We start from the raw sequence: 26,306 nt of genomic DNA on the forward strand, positions 1-26,306 counted from the left end.
CAGAGAATTTACGTGTTTTGTCGACACTCACTGGGCAATTGGAAAATTCACAAGCATTTCGAATGCAATGTTTCCCACGCTTTCGCTCATTTCACGGTTCCGTTGAAGACGTTCTTCACCACCTGACACAGAAAAAGGAATGCAGTCGGTAGGATATTTTTAATTCTTTTGCTTCTAGGGGAGTTAGTTGTCTAGTGAGTTCCTCTTATGGCATGCACTAGACAACCAGAACAGCTACAGGAGAGAGTCATTTTTGTTGTCAGCGGTAGTTGCATTATCACAAACGCAGAGTAATTCCATTGGCGTCGCATCAAAACGAATCGGTGCCGAAACCCGGGATCGAACCAGGGACCTTTAGATCTTCAGTCTAACGCTCTCCCAACTGAGCTATTTCGGCTGACGGTGAAGGTTGTCATTTGCATGTGTTCATTAACCTCTGCCTCGTTGCCAATTTCACAGTCACCTTCGTCTGATCAGACACAGGGGCGCTGAAAGGCGAGCAACCGATGCAGTGAAGTTACACACACATTTCTTCTTCTTCCGTCATCGTAACAAGCAAACATGTCGACTCGATTCGTGTAATATTGACTTCGCTGACGCTAGAAAACCCGTGCTATATCGATGCCAGGGGCAACTCGTGTGCGGAGAACGAGACACAAGAAGGAGTGAGTCTCTCCACCGTATGAGAGGCAGTATCTTGCAGATACACACGGTAAAACATTCGACTTGCGTTAGCTCACACGTCATCGTCTGCAAGCTAAAATGGACACATCTGCACTGCCCAGTGAGGCGACACTTGTACTAACACCTGGTGGACGCCTGTGAGACGCGGAGATGAGCTGCGGCTTCTGGGCGCGACTGTAGCGCTGCGCCCTGGATCAAATAGCACTGCACATTGCTGGTGACCCACGTGTTTAGTAGTGACGCAACTGCTAGGATGCAGCTGAACGTCCGCCATTTGAGAGCGAGAAAATTTTCGCAGTCGGCAGGACTCGAACCTACGCTCCCAGAGGGAATCTGATTTCAAGTCAGACGCCTTAACCACTCGGCCACGACTGCCGGTGGCGGAAGCGACTCCCGACAACTGAAACCGCCATCTTTAGAAGCAATCTGGTGGCAGAAAACGGCGTGGCCTCACTCTTTCCTGTACGGTTTCCATTAGCCGTTACGAAAGTGTATTAATTTTCGCCCAGACAGGGACTTGAACCCAGGTGTATTAATTTTCGCCCAGACAGGGACTTGAACCCAGGACCCTTCGGTTGAAAACCTAACGCTCTACCGACTCAGCTATGCGGACCCACGCAAGAGCATTATCGTACAGCTGCGTGGTGTGCGAGTGATTCGCATGTCGTAATTACTGGCTTACGGCTCCAATGGCGACTTCACAGACTTCCCACTGACGCACCGCTGACGCTAGTTTTCTGCCGTCTTAAAACGATGGACATACCTCCAAGCAGCTGCGAGATCTTAAGAAAAGAAACGCTGCACCACTGCTTTTGCCGCACTCGAGTGATTGAAATTGCGATTCTTAAAAAGAAAATGAGATGTTCGCTCTGTCCATCACTTTCGAGCACATCTGTGTACTCACGATCTCAGCGACGGCTTTCTGCAGTCCCAGCGTCAGTGTCAGTGTGAGGTGAACCGATAGCCAGAGTAAGCAGCGGTCGTCGCGAAAACTCAGTATTCTTAAAACGGAAATTTTCGTCTTGTTGAGAATGGCGTCACTGGTTTGCACCCGCATTCGCCCACACATGTCACATGTGTGCGAAAATGTTTGCTCCTCTTTACGCAAAATCGCACGCACACGGTAGGATTCGAACCTACGCTCCCAGAGGGAATCTGATTTCGAGTCAGACGCCTTAACCACTCGGCCACGACTGCCGTTAGCGCGGTGTTCTCCGGACACATGCAACTGCTACCGTTTAAAGCACTGTGGTGTCAGAAAACGGCGTAGCTGCATTATTTTCTGTAGCGTCTCCACCGCTACCAGACGAATCGCTACCAAAGTATTAAAATTTCCGCCTGGACAGGGACTTGAAACCGGGGCCCTTAGGTTAAAAGCCTAATGCTCTACCGACTGAGCTATCCGAGCTCACACGAGGCTGCAAAACCTCCCACGACGCACAACTATACATTGACTCATGTCCTTTACTGTTGTGCAATCGCTGTATGGGGCCGTTAACAAATAAAACGTCGCCTAAATGCTGTCTACAAACTTATCGCGCTAAGCTCGTAACACACTATCGAAGACTGCTGGCACATGATGCAACAACAAATTGCACCAGTTGTTACGTCTCATACGTTGGAGCAGAGAATTTACGTGTTTTGTCGACACTCACTGGGCAATTGGAAAATTCACAAGCATTTCGAATGCAATGTTTCCCACGCTTTCGCTCATTTCACGGTTCCGTTGAAGACGTTCTTCACCACCTGACACAGAAAAAGGAATGCAGTCGGTAGGATATTTTTAATTCTTTTGCTTCTAGGGGAGTTAGTTGTCTAGTGAGTTCCTCTTATGGCATGCACTAGACAACCAGAACAGCTACAGGAGAGAGTCATTTTTGTTGTCAGCGGTAGTTGCATTATCACAAACGCAGAGTAATTCCATTGGCGTCGCATCAAAACGAATCGGTGCCGAAACCCGGGATCGAACCAGGGACCTTTAGATCTTCAGTCTAACGCTCTCCCAACTGAGCTATTTTTTTTTTTTTTTTTTTTTTTTTTTTTTTTTTTTTTCCCCGACGTGATTTTTTTTTTTTTTTTTTTTTTTTATTTTATCACCGCTCTACCAACTTTTTTTTTTTTTTTTTTTTTTTATACAGCATTCTTTTAAGTCCAAAGGGAACACAGACAGACACACACACACACACACACATACACACACACACACACACACACAGACACACACACACACACACACACTTTAATAAAAAGAAGATATAATTGGTTTCTAATGCAAACAGCAAAGGGTGGATTTGTACCTCAATTTTTATATACTGGGAGTGCATAATAAATTCATATTTTTTTTGTCATTGTGTAAAGTTAGAGGTGACAGTGAGATTCAGGCCTGCGGAAGCAAGGTGGGCAGGGGTCGAAGCCCGAGGCCTGGCCACGATGACTCCACCGTCCTGTTTCCGAAAGGCACCTGTACAAGGGCGTAGTATTATCCTCTACTGTCTCGGTTCGTGGTCTTTCGTTTGTTTTTTCTTGAGCGCCCTAAAGGTCCACGAAAACTTCAGTCCTGGATGTAGAGAAGAAACATACACAAAGGCGGTAAATCCCGAAACAGTATAAAAGAAAATGGCTCACACAGGTGTCCTTAGCCAACACCCTCTCTTTCAAATGTCAGGCTAAGCATATTTGCAAAATCATCACGGAGGCCTGGCAATCGCAAGCGCTGCCAGTAAGCAGTAAGCATGTACTGCCGAAACGCTAGGTGTCCATCGTCTTCATGACAACTGATGACAAAATGTACGAAATGTCCAATCAACCACATGACTGTATGGAGCTTCGTTCGCGGAAAAAAGGAGGAATCGGGCCGGACGATGATGTCAATAGTATAAGCGGCTTCAGCAGACCTAGTGACAAAAGCAAGTTGTTTCCTGAGCCAACGCCAATTGGCAAGGTGCCCACAGCAGGTGAATCGATGTTCAAGGGTATCCAGGAGACTACACCGAGTACAGGTGTCCGTGTCAGAAAGACCAATACGGTGCAGTCGTACATTGGTGGGAACCAAATTATTTATTACCCTATACCACGTGGACGCCACGGCCATAGAGTGTATCGGCAGACTAACATTCTTCCAGACGTTCCTCCAGGACACGGATGGAGACGCCAGTTCTATTGGATTGGGACCGGCCAGCCCCTCCCAGCGGGCAATCAAGCCCTTGGTCGTTGGCACCGGTCGCCGCAAGAAGACGTCACCGAGGTAACTCACCGCAATGTAAAACTCCCGAATGTGTTTCAGCTTAAAATTTAGGCGTCCGACATCGACAGGTGGAGCAAGGCTCGCCGGACGCACAACAGTAAAAAGCCTGGATGTAATTGAAGTCACTTCTTGCGTAACAATTAGAGTCGTTCGGCGGACGTACAAAGCAGACGCCTTGCGAGTAATGTCAGAGAGGCCCAAGCCTCCGGAGATACGCGGTTTCGTCATTACCTCGTAACGTAACTTGAATAGATGGCCCTTCCATATAAACCTGCTAGACAATTGGCGCAACCTTTTCGCCACCATCATGGGAAGTGGGAACAGCTGAGCAACATAATAAGCTTTACATAGAACGTAGGTGTCTAAAATTCTGACTTTTTGCAAAATGGTAGCAGAGCGCTGCTCATGGACCATCAGAGCCCCCTGTATCTTCTCGGTGACAGATTTCCAATTGAGAGCCGCCATTTTTAGAGGACACCGATCAATGATAATCCCCAAGGACGTATGGCGATCGACAAAAGTGGCCCAAGGGACATCAGCATCGCGAAATCCTCGAATATCAAGGAACTTACATTTACCCTGATTGAGACGCGCTCCAGAGACACGACAGTATGCATCAACTGCCCCTTTCAACAACGGGATATCATCACGTTGACGGAGGAGAACCACGACATCATCCGCATATGCCTTAACAGAGAGCTTCCCACCAGAGAGGGACATACCCTGAAGCTTGAGAGCAATAGTCCGAAGCAGCGGTTCCAGGGACAATACGAATAAAGACATAGAGAGCGGACTACCCTGAGGCACTCCGCGGCGGATAGCAATGGGCGGCGTCAGCTGCCCATTGACTGACACCCGAGCTGTTATTCCCCTATACAAATTGCCAAGAACACCACGTGATGAAGCGTTAAATCCTATTGTACCTAAAACATGATCTAAAAACACATGACTGACGTGATCAAAAGCCTTGTAAAAATCAAGGAAGGCAAAGGCACAATGTACGTTTGTAACCGCCGCAACCGAGACAACATCCCGATATTCGGCTACTGGTGTCAGAATAGATCTATCATGAAAACAACATTGATGTGCACCAATCACACCCCGAAGCAGAGAAGACAACCGGCTATTGAGCGCTCTAGCAGCTGTCTTGTAGTCAAAGTTCAGCAATGTGAGCGGACGAAGATTGGCAGCAGATAAACGACCAGAGGACTTCGGAATTAAAACAATTTTCCCAACTTTAAAATCGGCAGGCACATCCACCCCCCTGACAATCTCATTTAAAATCTGCGTAAAAATGCCACCCAAAAGAGGCCAAAAACGGAGATAAAATTCTTTAGGCAGGCCGTCTGGACCCGGCGATTTACTGGACGGAGAGCGAGCAATAAAATCGAAAACATCATCTACCTGGAACTCCCGGAGAAATTCGCCGTTCGCGTCAGGCGCGATCGTCGCAGTTAGATCCCCAAGGACATCATCCGAAAGAGACTCACCAGAATCATCGGCAGAATATAGACTAGTGTAATACTGATGGAGAGCACGAACCATTTCCTCCTGTGCAATAAGCTGTCGCCCATCATCCACCGTAAGAGAAGAGATGAAGGAGCGACGACGACGAGTCTGATGCCGTAGCAGGTGGTACAAGGATGTCAGTTCACCTTCAACAAGGGAGTGAGGTTTCGACTTAACTCGCAGACCATCCATCTGTCGTCGTTTAAGGCTCAAGAGCTTGGCTTTAATACGACGAACATCATGGATCCGCAGAGGAGAGGTACCCGCCGCGTCATATAGTTCACGCAGGACAGAGTAGTAATATTCGTACGTGTTCTTAAAATCACGCGCCCTTGCAGCACAGTAAAAAATCAAAGTCTGACGAATCTTGGGCTTGGCAAACGCAGTCCACCAAACCAGCAAGGAGGGGTATCGCGGGACAGAGCGAAGACATCGCTCCCACACGCCACTTATAACATCATCCATAGCACTGTCGGCAAGGTGGGAAACATTTAACATCCACTGGGAACGATAAAGTTTTGCAGGTTGGCGACTAAGATTTACAGTTGCAGTAAAAGCACAATGGTCAGAAAAACTAGTAGGAATAACATCGACAGAAAGAATTTTATCACATAAAAAATCAGATAAATAGAATCTGTCGAGTCTACTGCATGAGGACCCGGTAAAAAACGTATATTTCACCAGGGTTGGATATTTGTGTTCCCAAACATCACGCAGATGCATCGTACGAACTAAGTCATGTAAATCACGGCAATAATTAAAATTGGGGGACTGGTCTGCAGGGCGTAAAACACAATTAAAATCGCCTCCGAGCAGGAGACTCCGAGGACTCTGGCGCAAAAGATAAATAAGCTCTTCTTTATAAAAGCGCGATCGAGCCACAGTGTGACCCGAACCAGAGGGGGCATACAAAACAACGAGGCGGAGATCAAAAAGACGACAACCAATCCCACGGCCAGAGTCAAGGAATTCAATGTCAGTAATAGGAATGCCCTCTCGAAAGAAAAGAGCAGTTCCTGTTGAATATTCCGGCGCGACATTAAAAGCAGTTTGAAATCCAGGTAGAGAGAGATCAGAAAACAACACTTCCTGCAAAAACACTACGTCCGCACAGGCGTCGTAAATAAACTGCCGCAAAGAGGCAATGCGAACGTCGGACTCAATACGGTTAACATTTAAGGTAAGAAAGGTGTATGCTTGAACCATAGAGAGAAAAGCGAGAAAAGAAATCACCTACACCGACGCACCAGCGTCACAGTCCATAGCAGGGGTGACGGAGGCATCCGAGGGAGGGGGACTGCTACCCCGTTCCGCGGATCCCTTACGTTTCGGTTTTTTACGAACAGCATTAACGTTCGGCTGAACGCGTAACTTGCGTCGGCTGACGGGCAAGGAAGCTTCAGCCGCCGGTGACGTAGGAGGGTCAAGTTCTGTATCCGACACCACCCGCGCCGGTCCACATGCGGGATCCGGGGTCGCGGCGGAAACATCCGACGAAACGGAATGGTCAACACCTGCACTAGCTTCCGGCAAACATGGACTGCACGGAGGCGAAACGTGAGCAGGAAGGTCCGAGGCCGCAGAGTGGGAAGGAAGCGGAGCAGCTCCGCTGGCAGAGGTATGGGGCAGCGAAGCAGGAAGTTGTCGCGGCTCCACTTGTTGTGACATCGAAGTCGGTTCGGAAGACGGCGCCAACAGGCCCGACCGACGACCCGACTCGAGAGAAGCTGCGTCGGAGGCCGGAGGGGCGCCAGCAGCCGCCACCGGAACCGCTACCTCAGGAGGGCAGGGAGCAGCTACAGTACACAGTGGCTCGGAGGATGCCGGTTGCTCGGACTGGGGCATCTCAGGGAGATCCTCATCCGTACTATTTCCATCGTGTGGGCGACGCCTCTTATTATTCAAAAGTGGCACACCCACCTGAGGGACAGACGGAACAACATCAGATTTAGCACGCAAAGGAGGAAATTCTGTGTCAGGGTTGCGCAAAACCTGTGGCGGGGCGCTACTACCACTGGACTGTGCTCCACCAAGAGCAGAACCACCTGCAACGAGGTCAGCGACCGTTAACTTGCGACGCTGTTCGAGAGAATTTTTTAAAACAAAAACCCTCCGCGGACAGTCAGTACGCACGTGACCACTTTCATTGCACAAAAAACAGGTGCCAACCTGACCACTATATGTTACATGGACACGATATCCACCGATCTGCAGGTGAGATGGAATATTCTGCTTAATGTGCATTTCGACTGAACGAATACCACTGTAACATTGCAGACGATGTTGGCTTGACCAGCGTTCAAGGCGAATGCTCTTTACATCACCATACTTTTGTAGACCCTCCTTAAGATAGACATTATCCACCTCCGGTGGAAGGTTGTAAACACGAACATTGGTATACGTGATGGAAGCATTGGAAAGCAGAACGGTACTTACAGAATCATCCCGATGCCGAAAGAGAACTTGATGACCATATTTAGAAAGAATTTTATCAACCTGAAGTGGGTCCATGAACTTAACAAAGAAAACATACAGTTCGGTATCAAAATAAGCAGTGTGCACCTGATCCGAATGAACACCAAAGGTATCTACCAACCAATCATGAATCTCAAGGGAACTAGGTTGCACATTGCGGGTTGACTTGTCGAAAGTAAAACTAACTGTAGCCTGACGAGGAATAACCTGGGACGACATTTTCAAAATATGCGGTCGAAACCGCTACACACAACACACTGAAATAAGGACAGAAAGTAACACAAGGTACGAAACAACGACGGAGAAACACTCACAGAAGTTGCAACACAACACGTAAACAAAAACGATAGTCCACTATACGTAACGCTACGGCGGAGCGGAAGACTAGCCACGTCCACACTGCACGGCGTCTAAAGCGGAACTGAAAGAAGTACCGGAGGAGGAATCGAACCCGAGACCTCTGGCGTAGCGGTCTGAGCGCTAACGATGTAGGCCAAACGGCGGCCCATACTCACTGGGCAATTGGAAAATTCACAAGCATTTCGAATGCAATGTTTCCCACGCTTTCGCTCATTTCACGGTTCCGTTGAAGACGTTCTTCACCACCTGACACAGAAAAAGGAATGCAGTCGGTAGGATATTTTTAATTCTTTTGCTTCTAGGGGAGTTAGTTGTCTAGTGAGTTCCTCTTATGGCATGCACTAGACAACCAGAACAGCTACAGGAGAGAGTCATTTTTGTTGTCAGCGGTAGTTGCATTATCACAAACGCAGAGTAATTCCATTGGCGTCGCATCAAAACGAATCGGTGCCGAAACCCGGGATCGAACCAGGGACCTTTAGATCTTCAGTCTAACGCTCTCCCAACTGAGCTATTTCGGCTGACGGTGAAGGTTGTCATTTGCATGTGTTCATTAACCTCTGCCTCGTTGCCAATTTCACAGTCACCTTCGTCTGATCAGACACAGGGGCGCTGAAAGGCGAGCAACCGATGCAGTGAAGTTACACACACATTTCTTCTTCTTCCGTCATCGTAACAAGCAAACATGTCGACTCGATTCGTGTAATATTGACTTCGCTGACGCTAGAAAACCCGTGCTATATCGATGCCAGGGGCAACTCGTGTGCGGAGAACGAGACACAAGAAGGAGTGAGTCTCTCCACCGTATGAGAGGCAGTATCTTGCAGATACACACGGTAAAACATTCGACTTGCGTTAGCTCACACGTCATCGTCTGCAAGCTAAAATGGACACATCTGCACTGCCCAGTGAGGCGACACTTGTACTAACACCTGGTGGACGCCTGTGAGACGCGGAGATGAGCTGCGGCTTCTGGGCGCGACTGTAGCGCTGCGCCCTGGATCAAATAGCACTGCACATTGCTGGTGACCCACGTGTTTAGTAGTGACGCAACTGCTAGGATGCAGCTGAACGTCCGCCATTTGAGAGCGAGAAAATTTTCGCAGTCGGCAGGACTCGAACCTACGCTCCCAGAGGGAATCTGATTTCAAGTCAGACGCCTTAACCACTCGGCCACGACTGCCGGTGGCGGAAGCGACTCCCGACAACTGAAACCGCCATCTTTAGAAGCAATCTGGTGGCAGAAAACGGCGTGGCCTCACTCTTTCCTGTACGGTTTCCATTAGCCGTTACGAAAGTGTATTAATTTTCGCCCAGACAGGGACTTGAACCCAGGTGTATTAATTTTCGCCCAGACAGGGACTTGAACCCAGGACCCTTCGGTTGAAAACCTAACGCTCTACCGACTCAGCTATGCGGACCCACGCAAGAGCATTATCGTACAGCTGCGTGGTGTGCGAGTGATTCGCATGTCGTAATTACTGGCTTACGGCTCCAATGGCGACTTCACAGACTTCCCACTGACGCACCGCTGACGCTAGTTTTCTGCCGTCTTAAAACGATGGACATACCTCCAAGCAGCTGCGAGATCTTAAGAAAAGAAACGCTGCACCACTGCTTTTGCCGCACTCGAGTGATTGAAATTGCGATTCTTAAAAAGAAAATGAGATGTTCGCTCTGTCCATCACTTTCGAGCACATCTGTGTACTCACGATCTCAGCGACGGCTTTCTGCAGTCCCAGCGTCAGTGTCAGTGTGAGGTGAACCGATAGCCAGAGTAAGCAGCGGTCGTCGCGAAAACTCAGTATTCTTAAAACGGAAATTTTCGTCTTGTTGAGAATGGCGTCACTGGTTTGCACCCGCATTCGCCCACACATGTCACATGTGTGCGAAAATGTTTGCTCCTCTTTACGCAAAATCGCACGCACACGGTAGGATTCGAACCTACGCTCCCAGAGGGAATCTGATTTCGAGTCAGACGCCTTAACCACTCGGCCACGACTGCCGTTAGCGCGGTGTTCTCCGGACACATGCAACTGCTACCGTTTAAAGCACTGTGGTGTCAGAAAACGGCGTAGCTGCATTATTTTCTGTAGCGTCTCCACCGCTACCAGACGAATCGCTACCAAAGTATTAAAATTTCCGCCTGGACAGGGACTTGAAACCGGGGCCCTTAGGTTAAAAGCCTAATGCTCTACCGACTGAGCTATCCGAGCTCACACGAGGCTGCAAAACCTCCCACGACGCACAACTATACATTGACTCATGTCCTTTACTGTTGTGCAATCGCTGTATGGGGCCGTTAACAAATAAAACGTCGCCTAAATGCTGTCTACAAACTTATCGCGCTAAGCTCGTAACACACTATCGAAGACTGCTGGCACATGATGCAACAACAAATTGCACCAGTTGTTACGTCTCATACGTTGGAGCAGAGAATTTACGTGTTTTGTCGACACTCACTGGGCAATTGGAAAATTCACAAGCATTTCGAATGCAATGTTTCCCACGCTTTCGCTCATTTCACGGTTCCGTTGAAGACGTTCTTCACCACCTGACACAGAAAAAGGAATGCAGTCGGTAGGATATTTTTAATTCTTTTGCTTCTAGGGGAGTTAGTTGTCTAGTGAGTTCCTCTTATGGCATGCACTAGACAACCAGAACAGCTACAGGAGAGAGTCATTTTTGTTGTCAGCGGTAGTTGCATTATCACAAACGCAGAGTAATTCCATTGGCGTCGCATCAAAACGAATCGGTGCCGAAACCCGGGATCGAACCAGGGACCTTTAGATCTTCAGTCTAACGCTCTCCCAACTGAGCTATTTCGGCTGACGGTGAAGGTTGTCATTTGCATGTGTTCATTAACCTCTGCCTCGTTGCCAATTTCACAGTCACCTTCGTCTGATCAGACACAGGGGCGCTGAAAGGCGAGCAACCGATGCAGTGAAGTTACACACACATTTCTTCTTCTTCCGTCATCGTAACAAGCAAACATGTCGACTCGATTCGTGTAATATTGACTTCGCTGACGCTAGAAAACCCGTGCTATATCGATGCCAGGGGCAACTCGTGTGCGGAGAACGAGACACAAGAAGGAGTGAGTCTCTCCACCGTATGAGAGGCAGTATCTTGCAGATACACACGGTAAAACATTCGACTTGCGTTAGCTCACACGTCATCGTCTGCAAGCTAAAATGGACACATCTGCACTGCCCAGTGAGGCGACACTTGTACTAACACCTGGTGGACGCCTGTGAGACGCGGAGATGAGCTGCGGCTTCTGGGCGCGACTGTAGCGCTGCGCCCTGGATCAAATAGCACTGCACATTGCTGGTGACCCACGTGTTTAGTAGTGACGCAACTGCTAGGATGCAGCTGAACGTCCGCCATTTGAGAGCGAGAAAATTTTCGCAGTCGGCAGGACTCGAACCTACGCTCCCAGAGGGAATCTGATTTCAAGTCAGACGCCTTAACCACTCGGCCACGACTGCCGGTGGCGGAAGCGACTCCCGACAACTGAAACCGCCATCTTTAGAAGCAATCTGGTGGCAGAAAACGGCGTGGCCTCACTCTTTCCTGTACGGTTTCCATTAGCCGTTACGAAAGTGTATTAATTTTCGCCCAGACAGGGACTTGAACCCAGGTGTATTAATTTTCGCCCAGACAGGGACTTGAACCCAGGACCCTTCGGTTGAAAACCTAACGCTCTACCGACTCAGCTATGCGGACCCACGCAAGAGCATTATCGTACAGCTGCGTGGTGTGCGAGTGATTCGCATGTCGTAATTACTGGCTTACGGCTCCAATGGCGACTTCACAGACTTCCCACTGACGCACCGCTGACGCTAGTTTTCTGCCGTCTTAAAACGATGGACATACCTCCAAGCAGCTGCGAGATCTTAAGAAAAGAAACGCTGCACCACTGCTTTTGCCGCACTCGAGTGATTGAAATTGCGATTCTTAAAAAGAAAATGAGATGTTCGCTCTGTCCATCACTTTCGAGCACATCTGTGTACTCACGATCTCAGCGACGGCTTTCTGCAGTCCCAGCGTCAGTGTCAGTGTGAGGTGAACCGATAGCCAGAGTAAGCAGCGGTCGTCGCGAAAACTCAGTATTCTTAAAACGGAAATTTTCGTCTTGTTGAGAATGGCGTCACTGGTTTGCACCCGCATTCGCCCACACATGTCACATGTGTGCGAAAATGTTTGCTCCTCTTTACGCAAAATCGCACGCACACGGTAGGATTCGAACCTACGCTCCCAGAGGGAATCTGATTTCGAGTCAGACGCCTTAACCACTCGGCCACGACTGCCGTTAGCGCGGTGTTCTCCGGACACATGCAACTGCTACCGTTTAAAGCACTGTGGTGTCAGAAAACGGCGTAGCTGCATTATTTTCTGTAGCGTCTCCACCGCTACCAGACGAATCGCTACCAAAGTATTAAAATTTCCGCCTGGACAGGGACTTGAAACCGGGGCCCTTAGGTTAAAAGCCTAATGCTCTACCGACTGAGCTATCCGAGCTCACACGAGGCTGCAAAACCTCCCACGACGCACAACTATACATTGACTCATGTCCTTTACTGTTGTGCAATCGCTGTATGGGGCCGTTAACAAATAAAACGTCGCCTAAATGCTGTCTACAAACTTATCGCGCTAAGCTCGTAACACACTATCGAAGACTGCTGGCACATGATGCAACAACAAATTGCACCAGTTGTTACGTCTCATACGTTGGAGCAGAGAATTTACGTGTTTTGTCGACACTCACTGGGCAATTGGAAAATTCACAAGCATTTCGAATGCAATGTTTCCCACGCTTTCGCTCATTTCACGGTTCCGTTGAAGACGTTCTTCACCACCTGACACAGAAAAAGGAATGCAGTCGGTAGGATATTTTTAATTCTTTTGCTTCTAGGGGAGTTAGTTGTCTAGTGAGTTCCTCTTATGGCATGCACTAGACAACCAGAACAGCTACAGGAGAGAGTCATTTTTGTTGTCAGCGGTAGTTGCATTATCACAAACGCAGAGTAATTCCATTGGCGTCGCATCAAAACGAATCGGTGCCGAAACCCGGGATCGAACCAGGGACCTTTAGATCTTCAGTCTAACGCTCTCCCAACTGAGCTATTTCGGCTGACGGTGAAGGTTGTCATTTGCATGTGTTCATTAACCTCTGCCTCGTTGCCAATTTCACAGTCACCTTCGTCTGATCAGACACAGGGGCGCTGAAAGGCGAGCAACCGATGCAGTGAAGTTACACACACATTTCTTCTTCTTCCGTCATCGTAACAAGCAAACATGTCGACTCGATTCGTGTAATATTGACTTCGCTGACGCTAGAAAACCCGTGCTATATCGATGCCAGGGGCAACTCGTGTGCGGAGAACGAGACACAAGAAGGAGTGAGTCTCTCCACCGTATGAGAGGCAGTATCTTGCAGATACACACGGTAAAACATTCGACTTGCGTTAGCTCACACGTCATCGTCTGCAAGCTAAAATGGACACATCTGCACTGCCCAGTGAGGCGACACTTGTACTAACACCTGGTGGACGCCTGTGAGACGCGGAGATGAGCTGCGGCTTCTGGGCGCGACTGTAGCGCTGCGCCCTGGATCAAATAGCACTGCACATTGCTGGTGACCCACGTGTTTAGTAGTGACGCAACTGCTAGGATGCAGCTGAACGTCCGCCATTTGAGAGCGAGAAAATTTTCGCAGTCGGCAGGACTCGAACCTACGCTCCCAGAGGGAATCTGATTTCAAGTCAGACGCCTTAACCACTCGGCCACGACTGCCGGTGGCGGAAGCGACTCCCGACAACTGAAACCGCCATCTTTAGAAGCAATCTGGTGGCAGAAAACGGCGTGGCCTCACTCTTTCCTGTACGGTTTCCATTAGCCGTTACGAAAGTGTATTAATTTTCGCCCAGACAGGGACTTGAACCCAGGTGTATTAATTTTCGCCCAGACAGGGACTTGAACCCAGGACCCTTCGGTTGAAAACCTAACGCTCTACCGACTCAGCTATGCGGACCCACGCAAGAGCATTATCGTACAGCTGCGTGGTGTGCGAGTGATTCGCATGTCGTAATTACTGGCTTACGGCTCCAATGGCGACTTCACAGACTTCCCACTGACGCACCGCTGACGCTAGTTTTCTGCCGTCTTAAAACGATGGACATACCTCCAAGCAGCTGCGAGATCTTAAGAAAAGAAACGCTGCACCACTGCTTTTGCCGCACTCGAGTGATTGAAATTGCGATTCTTAAAAAGAAAATGAGATGTTCGCTCTGTCCATCACTTTCGAGCACATCTGTGTACTCACGATCTCAGCGACGGCTTTCTGCAGTCCCAGCGTCAGTGTCAGTGTGAGGTGAACCGATAGCCAGAGTAAGCAGCGGTCGTCGCGAAAACTCAGTATTCTTAAAACGGAAATTTTCGTCTTGTTGAGAATGGCGTCACTGGTTTGCACCCGCATTCGCCCACACATGTCACATGTGTGCGAAAATGTTTGCTCCTCTTTACGCAAAATCGCACGCACACGGTAGGATTCGAACCTACGCTCCCAGAGGGAATCTGATTTCGAGTCAGACGCCTTAACCACTCGGCCACGACTGCCGTTAGCGCGGTGTTCTCCGGACACATGCAACTGCTACCGTTTAAAGCACTGTGGTGTCAGAAAACGGCGTAGCTGCATTATTTTCTGTAGCGTCTCCACCGCTACCAGACGAATCGCTACCAAAGTATTAAAATTTCCGCCTGGACAGGGACTTGAAACCGGGGCCCTTAGGTTAAAAGCCTAATGCTCTACCGACTGAGCTATCCGAGCTCACACGAGGCTGCAAAACCTCCCACGACGCACAACTATACATTGACTCATGTCCTTTACTGTTGTGCAATCGCTGTATGGGGCCGTTAACAAATAAAACGTCGCCTAAATGCTGTCTACAAACTTATCGCGCTAAGCTCGTAACACACTATCGAAGACTGCTGGCACATGATGCAACAACAAATTGCACCAGTTGTTACGTCTCATACGTTGGAGCAGAGAATTTACGTGTTTTGTCGACACTCACTGGGCAATTGGAAAATTCACAAGCATTTCGAATGCAATGTTTCCCACGCTTTCGCTCATTTCACGGTTCCGTTGAAGACGTTCTTCACCACCTGACACAGAAAAAGGAATGCAGTCGGTAGGATATTTTTAATTCTTTTGCTTCTAGGGGAGTTAGTTGTCTAGTGAGTTCCTCTTATGGCATGCACTAGACAACCAGAACAGCTACAGGAGAGAGTCATTTTTGTTGTCAGCGGTAGTTGCATTATCACAAACGCAGAGTAATTCCATTGGCGTCGCATCAAAACGAATCGGTGCCGAAACCCGGGATCGAACCAGGGACCTTTAGATCTTCAGTCTAACGCTCTCCCAACTGAGCTATTTCGGCTGACGGTGAAGGTTGTCATTTGCATGTGTTCATTAACCTCTGCCTCGTTGCCAATTTCACAGTCACCTTCGTCTGATCAGACACAGGGGCGCTGAAAGGCGAGCAACCGATGCAGTGAAGTTACACACACATTTCTTCTTCTTCCGTCATCGTAACAAGCAAACATGTCGACTCGATTCGTGTAATATTGACTTCGCTGACGCTAGAAAACCCGTGCTATATCGATGCCAGGGGCAACTCGTGTGCGGAGAACGAGACACAAGAAGGAGTGAGTCTCTCCACCGTATGAGAGGCAGTATCTTGCAGATACACACGGTAAAACATTCGACTTGCGTTAGCTCACACGTCATCGTCTGCAAGCTAAAATGGACACATCTGCACTGCCCAGTGAGGCGACACTTGTACTAACACCTGGTGGACGCCTGTGAGACGCGGAGATGAGCTGCGGCTTCTGGGCGCGACTGTAGCGCTGCGCCCTGGATCAAATAGCACTGCACATTGCTGGTGACCCACGTGTTTAGTAGTGACGCAACTGCTAGGATGCAGCTGAACGTCCGCCATTTGAGAGCGAGAAAATTTTCGCAGTCGGCAGGACTCGAACCTACGCTCCCAGAGGGAATCTGATTTCAAGTCAGACGCCTTAACCACTCGGCCACGACTGCCGGTGGCGGAAGCGACTCCCGACAACTGAAACCGCCATCTTTAGAAGCAATCTGGTGGCAGAAAACGGCGTGGCCTCACTCTTTCCTGTACGGTTTCCATTAGCCGTTACGAAAGTGTATTAATTTTCGCCCAGACAGGGACTTGAACCCAGGTGTATTAATTTTCGCCCAGACAGGGACTTGAACCCAGGACCCTTCGGTTGAAAACCTAACGCTCTACCGACTCAGCTATGCGGACCCACGCAAGAGCATTATCGTACAGCTGCGTGGTGTGCGAGTGATTCGCATGTCGTAATTACTGGCTTACGGCTCCAATGGCGACTTCACAGACTTCCCACTGACGCACCGCTGACGCTAGTTTTCTGCCGTCTTAAAACGATGGACATACCTCCAAGCAGCTGCGAGATCTTAAGAAAAGAAACGCTGCACCACTGCTTTTGCCGCACTCGAGTGATTGAAATTGCGATTCTTAAAAAGAAAATGAGATGTTCGCTCTGTCCATCACTTTCGAGCACATCTGTGTACTCACGATCTCAGCGACGGCTTTCTGCAGTCCCAGCGTCAGTGTCAGTGTGAGGTGAACCGATAGCCAGAGTAAGCAGCGGTCGTCGCGAAAACTCAGTATTCTTAAAACGGAAATTTTCGTCTTGTTGAGAATGGCGTCACTGGTTTGCACCCGCATTCGCCCACACATGTCACATGTGTGCGAAAATGTTTGCTCCTCTTTACGCAAAATCGCACGCACACGGTAGGATTCGAACCTACGCTCCCAGAGGGAATCTGATTTCGAGTCAGACGCCTTAACCACTCGGCCACGACTGCCGTTAGCGCGGTGTTCTCCGGACACATGCAACTGCTACCGTTTAAAGCACTGTGGTGTCAGAAAACGGCGTAGCTGCATTATTTTCTGTAGCGTCTCCACCGCTACCAGACGAATCGCTACCAAAGTATTAAAATTTCCGCCTGGACAGGGACTTGAAACCGGGGCCCTTAGGTTAAAAGCCTAATGCTCTACCGACTGAGCTATCCGAGCTCACACGAGGCTGCAAAACCTCCCACGACGCACAACTATACATTGACTCATGTCCTTTACTGTTGTGCAATCGCTGTATGGGGCCGTTAACAAATAAAACGTCGCCTAAATGCTGTCTACAAACTTATCGCGCTAAGCTCGTAACACACTATCGAAGACTGCTGGCACATGATGCAACAACAAATTGCACCAGTTGTTACGTCTCATACGTTGGAGCAGAGAATTTACGTGTTTTGTCGACACTCACTGGGCAATTGGAAAATTCACAAGCATTTCGAATGCAATGTTTCCCACGCTTTCGCTCATTTCACGGTTCCGTTGAAGACGTTCTTCACCACCTGACACAGAAAAAGGAATGCAGTCGGTAGGATATTTTTAATTCTTTTGCTTCTAGGGGAGTTAGTTGTCTAGTGAGTTCCTCTTATGGCATGCACTAGACAACCAGAACAGCTACAGGAGAGAGTCATTTTTGTTGTCAGCGGTAGTTGCATTATCACAAACGCAGAGTAATTCCATTGGCGTCGCATCAAAACGAATCGGTGCCGAAACCCGGGATCGAACCAGGGACCTTTAGATCTTCAGTCTAACGCTCTCCCAACTGAGCTATTTCGGCTGACGGTGAAGGTTGTCATTTGCATGTTTTCATTAACCTCTGCCTCGTTGCCAATTTCACAGTCACCTTCGTCTGATCAGACACAGGGGCGCTGAAAGGCGAGCAACCGATGCAGTGAAGTTACACACACATTTCTTCTTCTTCCGTCATCGTAACAAGCAAACATGTCGACTCGATTCGTGTAATATTGACTTCGCTGACGCTAGAAAACCCGTGCTATATCGATGCCAGGGGCAACTCGTGTGCGGAGAACGAGACACAAGAAGGAGTGAGTCTCTCCACCGTATGAGAGGCAGTATCTTGCAGATACACACGGTAAAACATTCGACTTGCGTTAGCTCACACGTCATCGTCTGCAAGCTAAAATGGACACATCTGCACTGCCCAGTGAGGCGACACTTGTACTAACACCTGGTGGACGCCTGTGAGACGCGGAGATGAGCTGCGGCTTCTGGGCGCGACTGTAGCGCTGCGCCCTGGATCAAATAGCACTGCACATTGCTGGTGACCCACGTGTTTAGTAGTGACGCAACTGCTAGGATGCAGCTGAACGTCCGCCATTTGAGAGCGAGAAAATTTTCGCAGTCGGCAGGACTCGAACCTACGCTCCCAGAGGGAATCTGATTTCAAGTCAGACGCCTTAACCACTCGGCCACGACTGCCGGTGGCGGAAGCGACTCCCGACAACTGAAACCGCCATCTTTAGAAGCAATCTGGTGGCAGAAAACGGCGTGGCCTCACTCTTTCCTGTACGGTTTCCATTAGCCGTTACGAAAGTGTATTAATTTTCGCCCAGACAGGGACTTGAACCCAGGTGTATTAATTTTCGCCCAGACAGGGACTTGAACCCAGGCCCTTCGGTTGAAAACCTAACGCTCTACCGACTCAGCTATGCGGACCCACGCAAGAGCATTATCGTACAGCTGCGTGGTGTGCGAGTGATTCGCATGTCGTAATTACTGGCTTACGGCTCCAATGGCGACTTCACAGACTTCCCACTGACGCACCGCTGACGCTAGTTTTCTGCCGTCTTAAAACGATGGACATACCTCCAAGCAGCTGCGAGATCTTAAGAAAAGAAACGCTGCACCACTGCTTTTGCCGCACTCGAGTGATTGAAATTGCGATTCTTAAAAAGAAAATGAGATGTTCGCTCTGTCCATCACTTTCGAGCACATCTGTGTACTCACGATCTCAGCGACGGCTTTCTGCAGTCCCAGCGTCAGTGTCAGTGTGAGGTGAACCGATAGCCAGAGTAAGCAGCGGTCGTCGCGAAAACTCAGTATTCTTAAAACGGAAATTTTCGTCTTGTTGAGAATGGCGTCACTGGTTTGCACCCGCATTCGCCCACACATGTCACATGTGTGCGAAAATGTTTGCTCCTCTTTACGCAAAATCGCACGCACACGGTAGGATTCGAACCTACGCTCCCAGAGGGAATCTGATTTCGAGTCAGACGCCTTAACCACTCGGCCACGACTGCCGTTAGCGCGGTGTTCTCCGGACACATGCAACTGCTACCGTTTAAAGCACTGTGGTGTCAGAAAACGGCGTAGCTGCATTATTTTCTGTAGCGTCTCCACCGCTACCAGACGAATCGCTACCAAAGTATTAAAATTTCCGCCTGGACAGGGACTTGAAACCGGGGCCCTTAGGTTAAAAGCCTAATGCTCTACCGACTGAGCTATCCGAGCTCACACGAGGCTGCAAAACCTCCCACGACGCACAACTATACATTGACTCATGTCCTTTACTGTTGTGCAATCGCTGTATGGGGCCGTTAACAAATAAAACGTCGCCTAAATGCTGTCTACAAACTTATCGCGCTAAGCTCGTAACACACTATCGAAGACTGCTGGCACATGATGCAACAACAAATTGCACCAGTTGTTACGTCTCATACGTTGGAGCAGAGAATTTACGTGTTTTGTCGACACTCACTGGGCAATTGGAAAATTCACAAGCATTTCGAATGCAATGTTTCCCACGCTTTCGCTCATTTCACGGTTCCGTTGAAGACGTTCTTCACCACCTGACACAGAAAAAGGAATGCAGTCGGTAGGATATTTTTAATTCTTTTGCTTCTAGGGGAGTTAGTTGTCTAGTGAGTTCCTCTTATGGCATGCACTAGACAACCAGAACAGCTACAGGAGAGAGTCATTTTTGTTGTCAGCGGTAGTTGCATTATCACAAACGCAGAGTAATTCCATTGGCGTCGCATCAAAACGAATCGGTGCCGAAACCCGGGATCGAACCAGAGACCTTTAGATCTTCAGTCTAACGCTCTCCCAACTGAGCTATTTCGGCTGACGGTGAAGGTTGTCATTTGCATGTGTTCATTAACCTCTGCCTCGTTGCCAATTTCACAGTCACCTTCGTCTGATCAGACACAGGGGCGCTGAAAGGCGAGCAACCGATGCAGTGAAGTTACACACACATTTCTTCTTCTTCCGTCATCGTAACAAGCAAACATGTCGACTCGATTCGTGTAATATTGACTTCGCTGACGCTAGAAAACCCGTGCTATATCGATGCCAGGGGCAACTCGTGTGCGGAGAACGAGACACAAGAAGGAGTGAGTCTCTCCACCGTATGAGAGGCAGTATCTTGCAGATACACACGGTAAAACATTCGACTTGCGTTAGCTCACACGTCATCGTCTGCAAGCTAAAATGGACACATCTGCACTGCCCAGTGAGGCGACACTTGTACTAACACCTGGTGGACGCCTGTGAGACGCGGAGATGAGCTGCGGCTTCTGGGCGCGACTGTAGCGCTGCGCCCTGGATCAAATAGCACTGCACATTGCTGGTGACCCACGTGTTTAGTAGTGACGCAACTGCTAGGATGCAGCTGAACGTCCGCCATTTGAGAGCGAGAAAATTTTCGCAGTCGGCAGGACTCGAACCTACGCTCCCAGAGGGAATCTGATTTCAAGTCAGACGCCTTAACCACTCGGCCACGACTGCCGGTGGCGGAAGCGACTCCCGACAACTGAAACCGCCATCTTTAGAAGCAATCTGGTGGCAGAAAACGGCGTGGCCTCACTCTTTCCTGTACGGTTTCCATTAGCCGTTACGAAAGTGTATTAATTTTCGCCCAGACAGGGACTTGAACCCAGGTGTATTAATTTTCGCCCAGACAGGGACTTGAACCCAGGACCCTTCGGTTGAAAACCTAACGCTCTACCGACTCAGCTATGCGGACCCACGCAAGAGCATTATCGTACAGCTGCGTGGTGTGCGAGTGATTCGCATGTCGTAATTACTGGCTTACGGCTCCAATGGCGACTTCACAGACTTCCCACTGACGCACCGCTGACGCTAGTTTTCTGCCGTCTTAAAACGATGGACATACCTCCAAGCAGCTGCGAGATCTTAAGAAAAGAAACGCTGCACCACTGCTTTTGCCGCACTCGAGTGATTGAAATTGCGATTCTTAAAAAGAAAATGAGATGTTCGCTCTGTCCATCACTTTCGAGCACATCTGTGTACTCACGATCTCAGCGACGGCTTTCTGCAGTCCCAGCGTCAGTGTCAGTGTGAGGTGAACCGATAGCCAGAGTAAGCAGCGGTCGTCGCGAAAACTCAGTATTCTTAAAACGGAAATTTTCGTCTTGTTGAGAATGGCGTCACTGGTTTGCACCCGCATTCGCCCACACATGTCACATGTGTGCGAAAATGTTTGCTCCTCTTTACGCAAAATCGCACGCACACGGTAGGATTCGAACCTACGCTCCCAGAGGGAATCTGATTTCGAGTCAGACGCCTTAACCACTCGGCCACGACTGCCGTTAGCGCGGTGTTCTCCGGACACATGCAACTGCTACCGTTTAAAGCACTGTGGTGTCAGAAAACGGCGTAGCTGCATTATTTTCTGTAGCGTCTCCACCGCTACCAGACGAATCGCTACCAAAGTATTAAAATTTCCGCCTGGACAGGGACTTGAAACCGGGGCCCTTAGGTTAAAAGCCTAATGCTCTACCGACTGAGCTATCCGAGCTCACACGAGGCTGCAAAACCTCCCACGACGCACAACTATACATTGACTCATGTCCTTTACTGTTGTGCAATCGCTGTATGGGGCCGTTAACAAATATAACGTCGCCTAAATGCTGTCTACAAACTTATCGCGCTAAGCTCGTAACACACTATCGAAGACTGCTGGCACATGATGCAACAACAAATTGCACCAGTTGTTACGTCTCATACGTTGGAGCAGAGAATTTACGTGTTTTGTCGACACTCACTGGGCAATTGGAAAATTCACAAGCATTTCGAATGCAATGTTTCCCACGCTTTCGCTCATTTCACGGTTCCGTTGAAGACGTTCTTCACCACCTGACACAGAAAAAGGAATGCAGTCGGTAGGATATTTTTAATTCTTTTGCTTCTAGGGGAGTTAGTTGTCTAGTGAGTTCCTCTTATGGCATGCACTAGACAACCAGAACAGCTACAGGAGAGAGTCATTTTTGTTGTCAGCGGTAGTTGCATTATCACAAACGCAGAGTAATTCCATTGGCGTCGCATCAAAACGAATCGGTGCCGAAACCCGGGATCGAACCAGGGACCTTTAGATCTTCAGTCTAACGCTCTCCCAACTGAGCTATTTCGGCTGACGGTGAAGGTTGTCATTTGCATGTGTTCATTAACCTCTGCCTCGTTGCCAATTTCACAGTCACCTTCGTCTGATCAGACACAGGGGCGCTGAAAGGCGAGCAACCGATGCAGTGAAGTTACACACACATTTCTTCTTCTTCCGTCATCGTAACAAGCAAACATGTCGACTCGATTCGTGTAATATTGACTTCGCTGACGCTAGAAAACCCGTGCTATATCGATGCCAGGGGCAACTCGTGTGCGGAGAACGAGACACAAGAAGGAGTGAGTCTCTCCACCGTATGAGAGGCAGTATCTTGCAGATACACACGGTAAAACATTCGACTTGCGTTAGCTCACACGTCATCGTCTGCAAGCTAAAATGGACACATCTGCACTGCCCAGTGAGGCGACACTTGTACTAACACCTGGTGGACGCCTGTGAGACGCGGAGATGAGCTGCGGCTTCTGGGCGCGACTGTAGCGCTGCGCCCTGGATCAAATAGCACTGCACATTGCTGGTGACCCACGTGTTTAGTAGTGACGCAACTGCTAGGATGCAGCTGAACGTCCGCCATTTGAGAGCGAGAAAATTTTCGCAGTCGGCAGGACTCGAACCTACGCTCCCAGAGGGAATCTGATTTCAAGTCAGACGCCTTAACCACTCGGCCACGACTGCCGGTGGCGGAAGCGACTCCCGACAACTGAAACCGCCATCTTTAGAAGCAATCTGGTGGCAGAAAACGGCGTGGCCTCACTCTTTCCTGTACGGTTTCCATTAGCCGTTACGAAAGTGTATTAATTTTCGCCCAGACAGGGACTTGAACCCAGGTGTATTAATTTTCGCCCAGACAGGGACTTGAACCCAGGACCCTTCGGTTGAAAACCTAACGCTCTACCGACTCAGCTATGCGGACCCACGCAAGAGCATTATCGTACAGCTGCGTGGTGTGCGAGTGATTCGCATGTCGTAATTACTGGCTTACGGCTCCAATGGCGACTTCACAGACTTCCCACTGACGCACCGCTGACGCTAGTTTTCTGCCGTCTTAAAACGATGGACATACCTCCAAGCAGCTGCGAGATCTTAAGAAAAGAAACGCTGCACCACTGCTTTTGCCGCACTCGAGTGATTGAAATTGCGATTCTTAAAAAGAAAATGAGATGTTCGCTCTGTCCATCACTTTCGAGCACATCTGTGTACTCACGATCTCAGCGACGGCTTTCTGCAGTCCCAGCGTCAGTGTCAGTGTGAGGTGAACCGATAGCCAGAGTAAGCAGCGGTCGTCGCGAAAACTCAGTATTCTTAAAACGGAAATTTTCGTCTTGTTGAGAATGGCGTCACTGGTTTGCACCCGCATTCGCCCACACATGTCACATGTGTGCGAAAATGTTTGCTCCTCTTTACGCAAAATCGCACGCACACGGTAGGATTCGAACCTACGCTCCCAGAGGGAATCTGATTTCGAGTCAGACGCCTTAACCACTCGGCCACGACTGCCGTTAGCGCGGTGTTCTCCGGACACATGCAACTGCTACCGTTTAAAGCACTGTGGTGTCAGAAAACGGCGTAGCTGCATTATTTTCTGTAGCGTCTCCACCGCTACCAGACGAATCGCTACCAAAGTATTAAAATTTCCGCCTGGACAGGGACTTGAAACCGGGGCCCTTAGGTTAAAAGCCTAATGCTCTACCGACTGAGCTATCCGAGCTCACACGAGGCTGCAAAACCTCCCACGACGCACAACTATACATTGACTCATGTCCTTTACTGTTGTGCAATCGCTGTATGGGGCCGTTAACAAATATAACGTCGCCTAAATGCTGTCTACAAACTTATCGCGCTAAGCTCGTAACACACTATCGAAGACTGCTGGCACATGATGCAACAACAAATTGCACCAGTTGTTACGTCTCATACGTTGGAGCAGAGAATTTACGTGTTTTGTCGACACTCACTGGGCAATTGGAAAATTCACAAGCATTTCGAATGCAATGTTTCCCACGCTTTCGCTCATTTCACGGTTCCGTTGAAGACGTTCTTCACCACCTGACACAGAAAAAGGAATGCAGTCGGTAGGATATTTTTAATTCTTTTGCTTCTAGGGGAGTTAGTTGTCTAGTGAGTTCCTCTTATGGCATGCACTAGACAACCAGAACAGCTACAGGAGAGAGTCATTTTTGTTGTCAGCGGTAGTTGCATTATCACAAACGCAGAGTAATTCCATTGGCGTCGCATCAAAACGAATCGGTGCCGAAACCCGGGATCGAACCAGGGACCTTTAGATCTTCAGTCTAACGCTCTCCCAACTGAGCTATTTCGGCTGACGGTGAAGGTTGTCATTTGCATGTGTTCATTAACCTCTGCCTCGTTGCCAATTTCACAGTCACCTTCGTCTGATCAGACACAGGGGCGCTGAAAGGCGAGCAACCGATGCAGTGAAGTTACACACACATTTCTTCTTCTTCCGTCATCGTAACAAGCAAACATGTCGACTCGATTCGTGTAATATTGACTTCGCTGACGCTAGAAAACCCGTGCTATATCGATGCCAGGGGCAACTCGTGTGCGGAGAACGAGACACAAGAAGGAGTGAGTCTCTCCACCGTATGAGAGGCAGTATCTTGCAGATACACACGGTAAAACATTCGACTTGCGTTAGCTCACACGTCATCGTCTGCAAGCTAAAATGGACACATCTGCACTGCCCAGTGAGGCGACACTTGTACTAACACCTGGTGGACGCCTGTGAGACGCGGAGATGAGCTGCGGCTTCTGGGCGCGACTGTAGCGCTGCGCCCTGGATCAAATAGCACTGCACATTGCTGGTGACCCACGTGTTTAGTAGTGACGCAACTGCTAGGATGCAGCTGAACGTCCGCCATTTGAGAGCGAGAAAATTTTCGCAGTCGGCAGGACTCGAACCTACGCTCCCAGAGGGAATCTGATTTCAAGTCAGACGCCTTAACCACTCGGCCACGACTGCCGGTGGCGGAAGCGACTCCCGACAACTGAAACCGCCATCTTTAGAAGCAATCTGGTGGCAGAAAACGGCGTGGCCTCACTCTTTCCTGTACGGTTTCCATTAGCCGTTACGAAAGTGTATTAATTTTCGCCCAGACAGGGACTTGAACCCAGGTGTATTAATTTTCGCCCAGACAGGGACTTGAACCCAGGACCCTTCGGTTGAAAACCTAACGCTCTACCGACTCAGCTATGCGGACCCACGCAAGAGCATTATCGTACAGCTGCGTGGTGTGCGAGTGATTCGCATGTCGTAATTGCTGGCTTACGGCTCCAATGGCGACTTCACAGACTTCCCACTGACGCACCGCTGACGCTAGTTTTCTGCCGTCTTAAAACGATGGACATACCTCCAAGCAGCTGCGAGATCTTAAGAAAAGAAACGCTGCACCACTGCTTTTGCCGCACTCGAGTGATTGAAATTGCGATTCTTAAAAAGAAAATGAGATGTTCGCTCTGTCCATCACTTTCGAGCACATCTGTGTACTCACGATCTCAGCGACGGCTTTCTGCAGTCCCAGCGTCAGTGTCAGTGTGAGGTGAACCGATAGCCAGAGTAAGCAGCGGTCGTCGCGAAAACTCAGTATTCTTAAAACGGAAATTTTCGTCTTGTTGAGAATGGCGTCACTGGTTTGCACCCGCATTCGCCCACACATGT

At 49.2% G+C, this 26,306-nt stretch overlaps 34 non-coding genes across 34 annotated transcripts; all 34 read right to left on the reverse strand.

Annotated features, from left to right (window-relative positions):
* Positions 1-324: 324 nt before the first annotated feature.
* On the reverse strand, positions 325-397 carry Trnaf-gaa (transfer RNA phenylalanine (anticodon GAA)). Its single transcript has one exon. It is a non-coding gene; the product is annotated as a tRNA-Phe (tRNA).
* Positions 398-977: 580 nt separating this feature from the next.
* On the reverse strand, positions 978-1,059 carry Trnas-uga (transfer RNA serine (anticodon UGA)). The gene has a single exon. It is a non-coding gene; the product is annotated as a tRNA-Ser (tRNA).
* A 740-nt stretch (positions 1,060-1,799) lies between these two features.
* Positions 1,800-1,881, reverse strand: Trnas-cga (transfer RNA serine (anticodon CGA)). Its single transcript has one exon. It is a non-coding gene; the product is annotated as a tRNA-Ser (tRNA).
* Positions 1,882-2,019: 138 nt separating this feature from the next.
* On the reverse strand, positions 2,020-2,092 carry Trnak-uuu (transfer RNA lysine (anticodon UUU)). The gene has a single exon. It is a non-coding gene; the product is annotated as a tRNA-Lys (tRNA).
* A 6,628-nt stretch (positions 2,093-8,720) lies between these two features.
* On the reverse strand, positions 8,721-8,793 carry Trnaf-gaa (transfer RNA phenylalanine (anticodon GAA)). Its single transcript has one exon. It is a non-coding gene; the product is annotated as a tRNA-Phe (tRNA).
* A 580-nt stretch (positions 8,794-9,373) lies between these two features.
* Positions 9,374-9,455, reverse strand: Trnas-uga (transfer RNA serine (anticodon UGA)). The gene has a single exon. It is a non-coding gene; the product is annotated as a tRNA-Ser (tRNA).
* Positions 9,456-10,195: 740 nt separating this feature from the next.
* Positions 10,196-10,277, reverse strand: Trnas-cga (transfer RNA serine (anticodon CGA)). The gene has a single exon. It is a non-coding gene; the product is annotated as a tRNA-Ser (tRNA).
* A 138-nt stretch (positions 10,278-10,415) lies between these two features.
* Positions 10,416-10,488, reverse strand: Trnak-uuu (transfer RNA lysine (anticodon UUU)). The gene has a single exon. It is a non-coding gene; the product is annotated as a tRNA-Lys (tRNA).
* Positions 10,489-11,028: 540 nt separating this feature from the next.
* On the reverse strand, positions 11,029-11,101 carry Trnaf-gaa (transfer RNA phenylalanine (anticodon GAA)). The gene has a single exon. It is a non-coding gene; the product is annotated as a tRNA-Phe (tRNA).
* A 580-nt stretch (positions 11,102-11,681) lies between these two features.
* On the reverse strand, positions 11,682-11,763 carry Trnas-uga (transfer RNA serine (anticodon UGA)). Its single transcript has one exon. It is a non-coding gene; the product is annotated as a tRNA-Ser (tRNA).
* A 740-nt stretch (positions 11,764-12,503) lies between these two features.
* Trnas-cga (transfer RNA serine (anticodon CGA)) lies at positions 12,504-12,585 on the reverse strand. The gene has a single exon. It is a non-coding gene; the product is annotated as a tRNA-Ser (tRNA).
* A 138-nt stretch (positions 12,586-12,723) lies between these two features.
* On the reverse strand, positions 12,724-12,796 carry Trnak-uuu (transfer RNA lysine (anticodon UUU)). The gene has a single exon. It is a non-coding gene; the product is annotated as a tRNA-Lys (tRNA).
* A 540-nt stretch (positions 12,797-13,336) lies between these two features.
* Positions 13,337-13,409, reverse strand: Trnaf-gaa (transfer RNA phenylalanine (anticodon GAA)). Its single transcript has one exon. It is a non-coding gene; the product is annotated as a tRNA-Phe (tRNA).
* Positions 13,410-13,989: 580 nt separating this feature from the next.
* On the reverse strand, positions 13,990-14,071 carry Trnas-uga (transfer RNA serine (anticodon UGA)). Its single transcript has one exon. It is a non-coding gene; the product is annotated as a tRNA-Ser (tRNA).
* A 740-nt stretch (positions 14,072-14,811) lies between these two features.
* On the reverse strand, positions 14,812-14,893 carry Trnas-cga (transfer RNA serine (anticodon CGA)). Its single transcript has one exon. It is a non-coding gene; the product is annotated as a tRNA-Ser (tRNA).
* A 138-nt stretch (positions 14,894-15,031) lies between these two features.
* Positions 15,032-15,104, reverse strand: Trnak-uuu (transfer RNA lysine (anticodon UUU)). Its single transcript has one exon. It is a non-coding gene; the product is annotated as a tRNA-Lys (tRNA).
* Positions 15,105-15,644: 540 nt separating this feature from the next.
* On the reverse strand, positions 15,645-15,717 carry Trnaf-gaa (transfer RNA phenylalanine (anticodon GAA)). Its single transcript has one exon. It is a non-coding gene; the product is annotated as a tRNA-Phe (tRNA).
* A 580-nt stretch (positions 15,718-16,297) lies between these two features.
* On the reverse strand, positions 16,298-16,379 carry Trnas-uga (transfer RNA serine (anticodon UGA)). The gene has a single exon. It is a non-coding gene; the product is annotated as a tRNA-Ser (tRNA).
* Positions 16,380-17,119: 740 nt separating this feature from the next.
* On the reverse strand, positions 17,120-17,201 carry Trnas-cga (transfer RNA serine (anticodon CGA)). The gene has a single exon. It is a non-coding gene; the product is annotated as a tRNA-Ser (tRNA).
* Positions 17,202-17,339: 138 nt separating this feature from the next.
* Trnak-uuu (transfer RNA lysine (anticodon UUU)) lies at positions 17,340-17,412 on the reverse strand. The gene has a single exon. It is a non-coding gene; the product is annotated as a tRNA-Lys (tRNA).
* Positions 17,413-17,952: 540 nt separating this feature from the next.
* Trnaf-gaa (transfer RNA phenylalanine (anticodon GAA)) lies at positions 17,953-18,025 on the reverse strand. The gene has a single exon. It is a non-coding gene; the product is annotated as a tRNA-Phe (tRNA).
* Positions 18,026-18,605: 580 nt separating this feature from the next.
* Positions 18,606-18,687, reverse strand: Trnas-uga (transfer RNA serine (anticodon UGA)). Its single transcript has one exon. It is a non-coding gene; the product is annotated as a tRNA-Ser (tRNA).
* A 739-nt stretch (positions 18,688-19,426) lies between these two features.
* Positions 19,427-19,508, reverse strand: Trnas-cga (transfer RNA serine (anticodon CGA)). The gene has a single exon. It is a non-coding gene; the product is annotated as a tRNA-Ser (tRNA).
* A 138-nt stretch (positions 19,509-19,646) lies between these two features.
* Positions 19,647-19,719, reverse strand: Trnak-uuu (transfer RNA lysine (anticodon UUU)). Its single transcript has one exon. It is a non-coding gene; the product is annotated as a tRNA-Lys (tRNA).
* A 540-nt stretch (positions 19,720-20,259) lies between these two features.
* Positions 20,260-20,332, reverse strand: Trnaf-gaa (transfer RNA phenylalanine (anticodon GAA)). Its single transcript has one exon. It is a non-coding gene; the product is annotated as a tRNA-Phe (tRNA).
* A 580-nt stretch (positions 20,333-20,912) lies between these two features.
* On the reverse strand, positions 20,913-20,994 carry Trnas-uga (transfer RNA serine (anticodon UGA)). Its single transcript has one exon. It is a non-coding gene; the product is annotated as a tRNA-Ser (tRNA).
* A 740-nt stretch (positions 20,995-21,734) lies between these two features.
* Trnas-cga (transfer RNA serine (anticodon CGA)) lies at positions 21,735-21,816 on the reverse strand. Its single transcript has one exon. It is a non-coding gene; the product is annotated as a tRNA-Ser (tRNA).
* A 138-nt stretch (positions 21,817-21,954) lies between these two features.
* Positions 21,955-22,027, reverse strand: Trnak-uuu (transfer RNA lysine (anticodon UUU)). Its single transcript has one exon. It is a non-coding gene; the product is annotated as a tRNA-Lys (tRNA).
* A 540-nt stretch (positions 22,028-22,567) lies between these two features.
* Trnaf-gaa (transfer RNA phenylalanine (anticodon GAA)) lies at positions 22,568-22,640 on the reverse strand. Its single transcript has one exon. It is a non-coding gene; the product is annotated as a tRNA-Phe (tRNA).
* Positions 22,641-23,220: 580 nt separating this feature from the next.
* Trnas-uga (transfer RNA serine (anticodon UGA)) lies at positions 23,221-23,302 on the reverse strand. The gene has a single exon. It is a non-coding gene; the product is annotated as a tRNA-Ser (tRNA).
* A 740-nt stretch (positions 23,303-24,042) lies between these two features.
* Trnas-cga (transfer RNA serine (anticodon CGA)) lies at positions 24,043-24,124 on the reverse strand. Its single transcript has one exon. It is a non-coding gene; the product is annotated as a tRNA-Ser (tRNA).
* Positions 24,125-24,262: 138 nt separating this feature from the next.
* Trnak-uuu (transfer RNA lysine (anticodon UUU)) lies at positions 24,263-24,335 on the reverse strand. Its single transcript has one exon. It is a non-coding gene; the product is annotated as a tRNA-Lys (tRNA).
* Positions 24,336-24,875: 540 nt separating this feature from the next.
* Trnaf-gaa (transfer RNA phenylalanine (anticodon GAA)) lies at positions 24,876-24,948 on the reverse strand. The gene has a single exon. It is a non-coding gene; the product is annotated as a tRNA-Phe (tRNA).
* A 580-nt stretch (positions 24,949-25,528) lies between these two features.
* On the reverse strand, positions 25,529-25,610 carry Trnas-uga (transfer RNA serine (anticodon UGA)). Its single transcript has one exon. It is a non-coding gene; the product is annotated as a tRNA-Ser (tRNA).
* Between the last annotated feature and the right edge of the window lie 696 nt (positions 25,611-26,306).

The sequence above is a fragment of the Schistocerca serialis genome, chromosome 4, assembly GCF_023864345.2.
Source record: "Schistocerca serialis cubense isolate TAMUIC-IGC-003099 chromosome 4, iqSchSeri2.2, whole genome shotgun sequence".
Lineage (NCBI taxonomy): Eukaryota > Metazoa > Arthropoda > Insecta > Orthoptera > Acrididae > Schistocerca > Schistocerca serialis.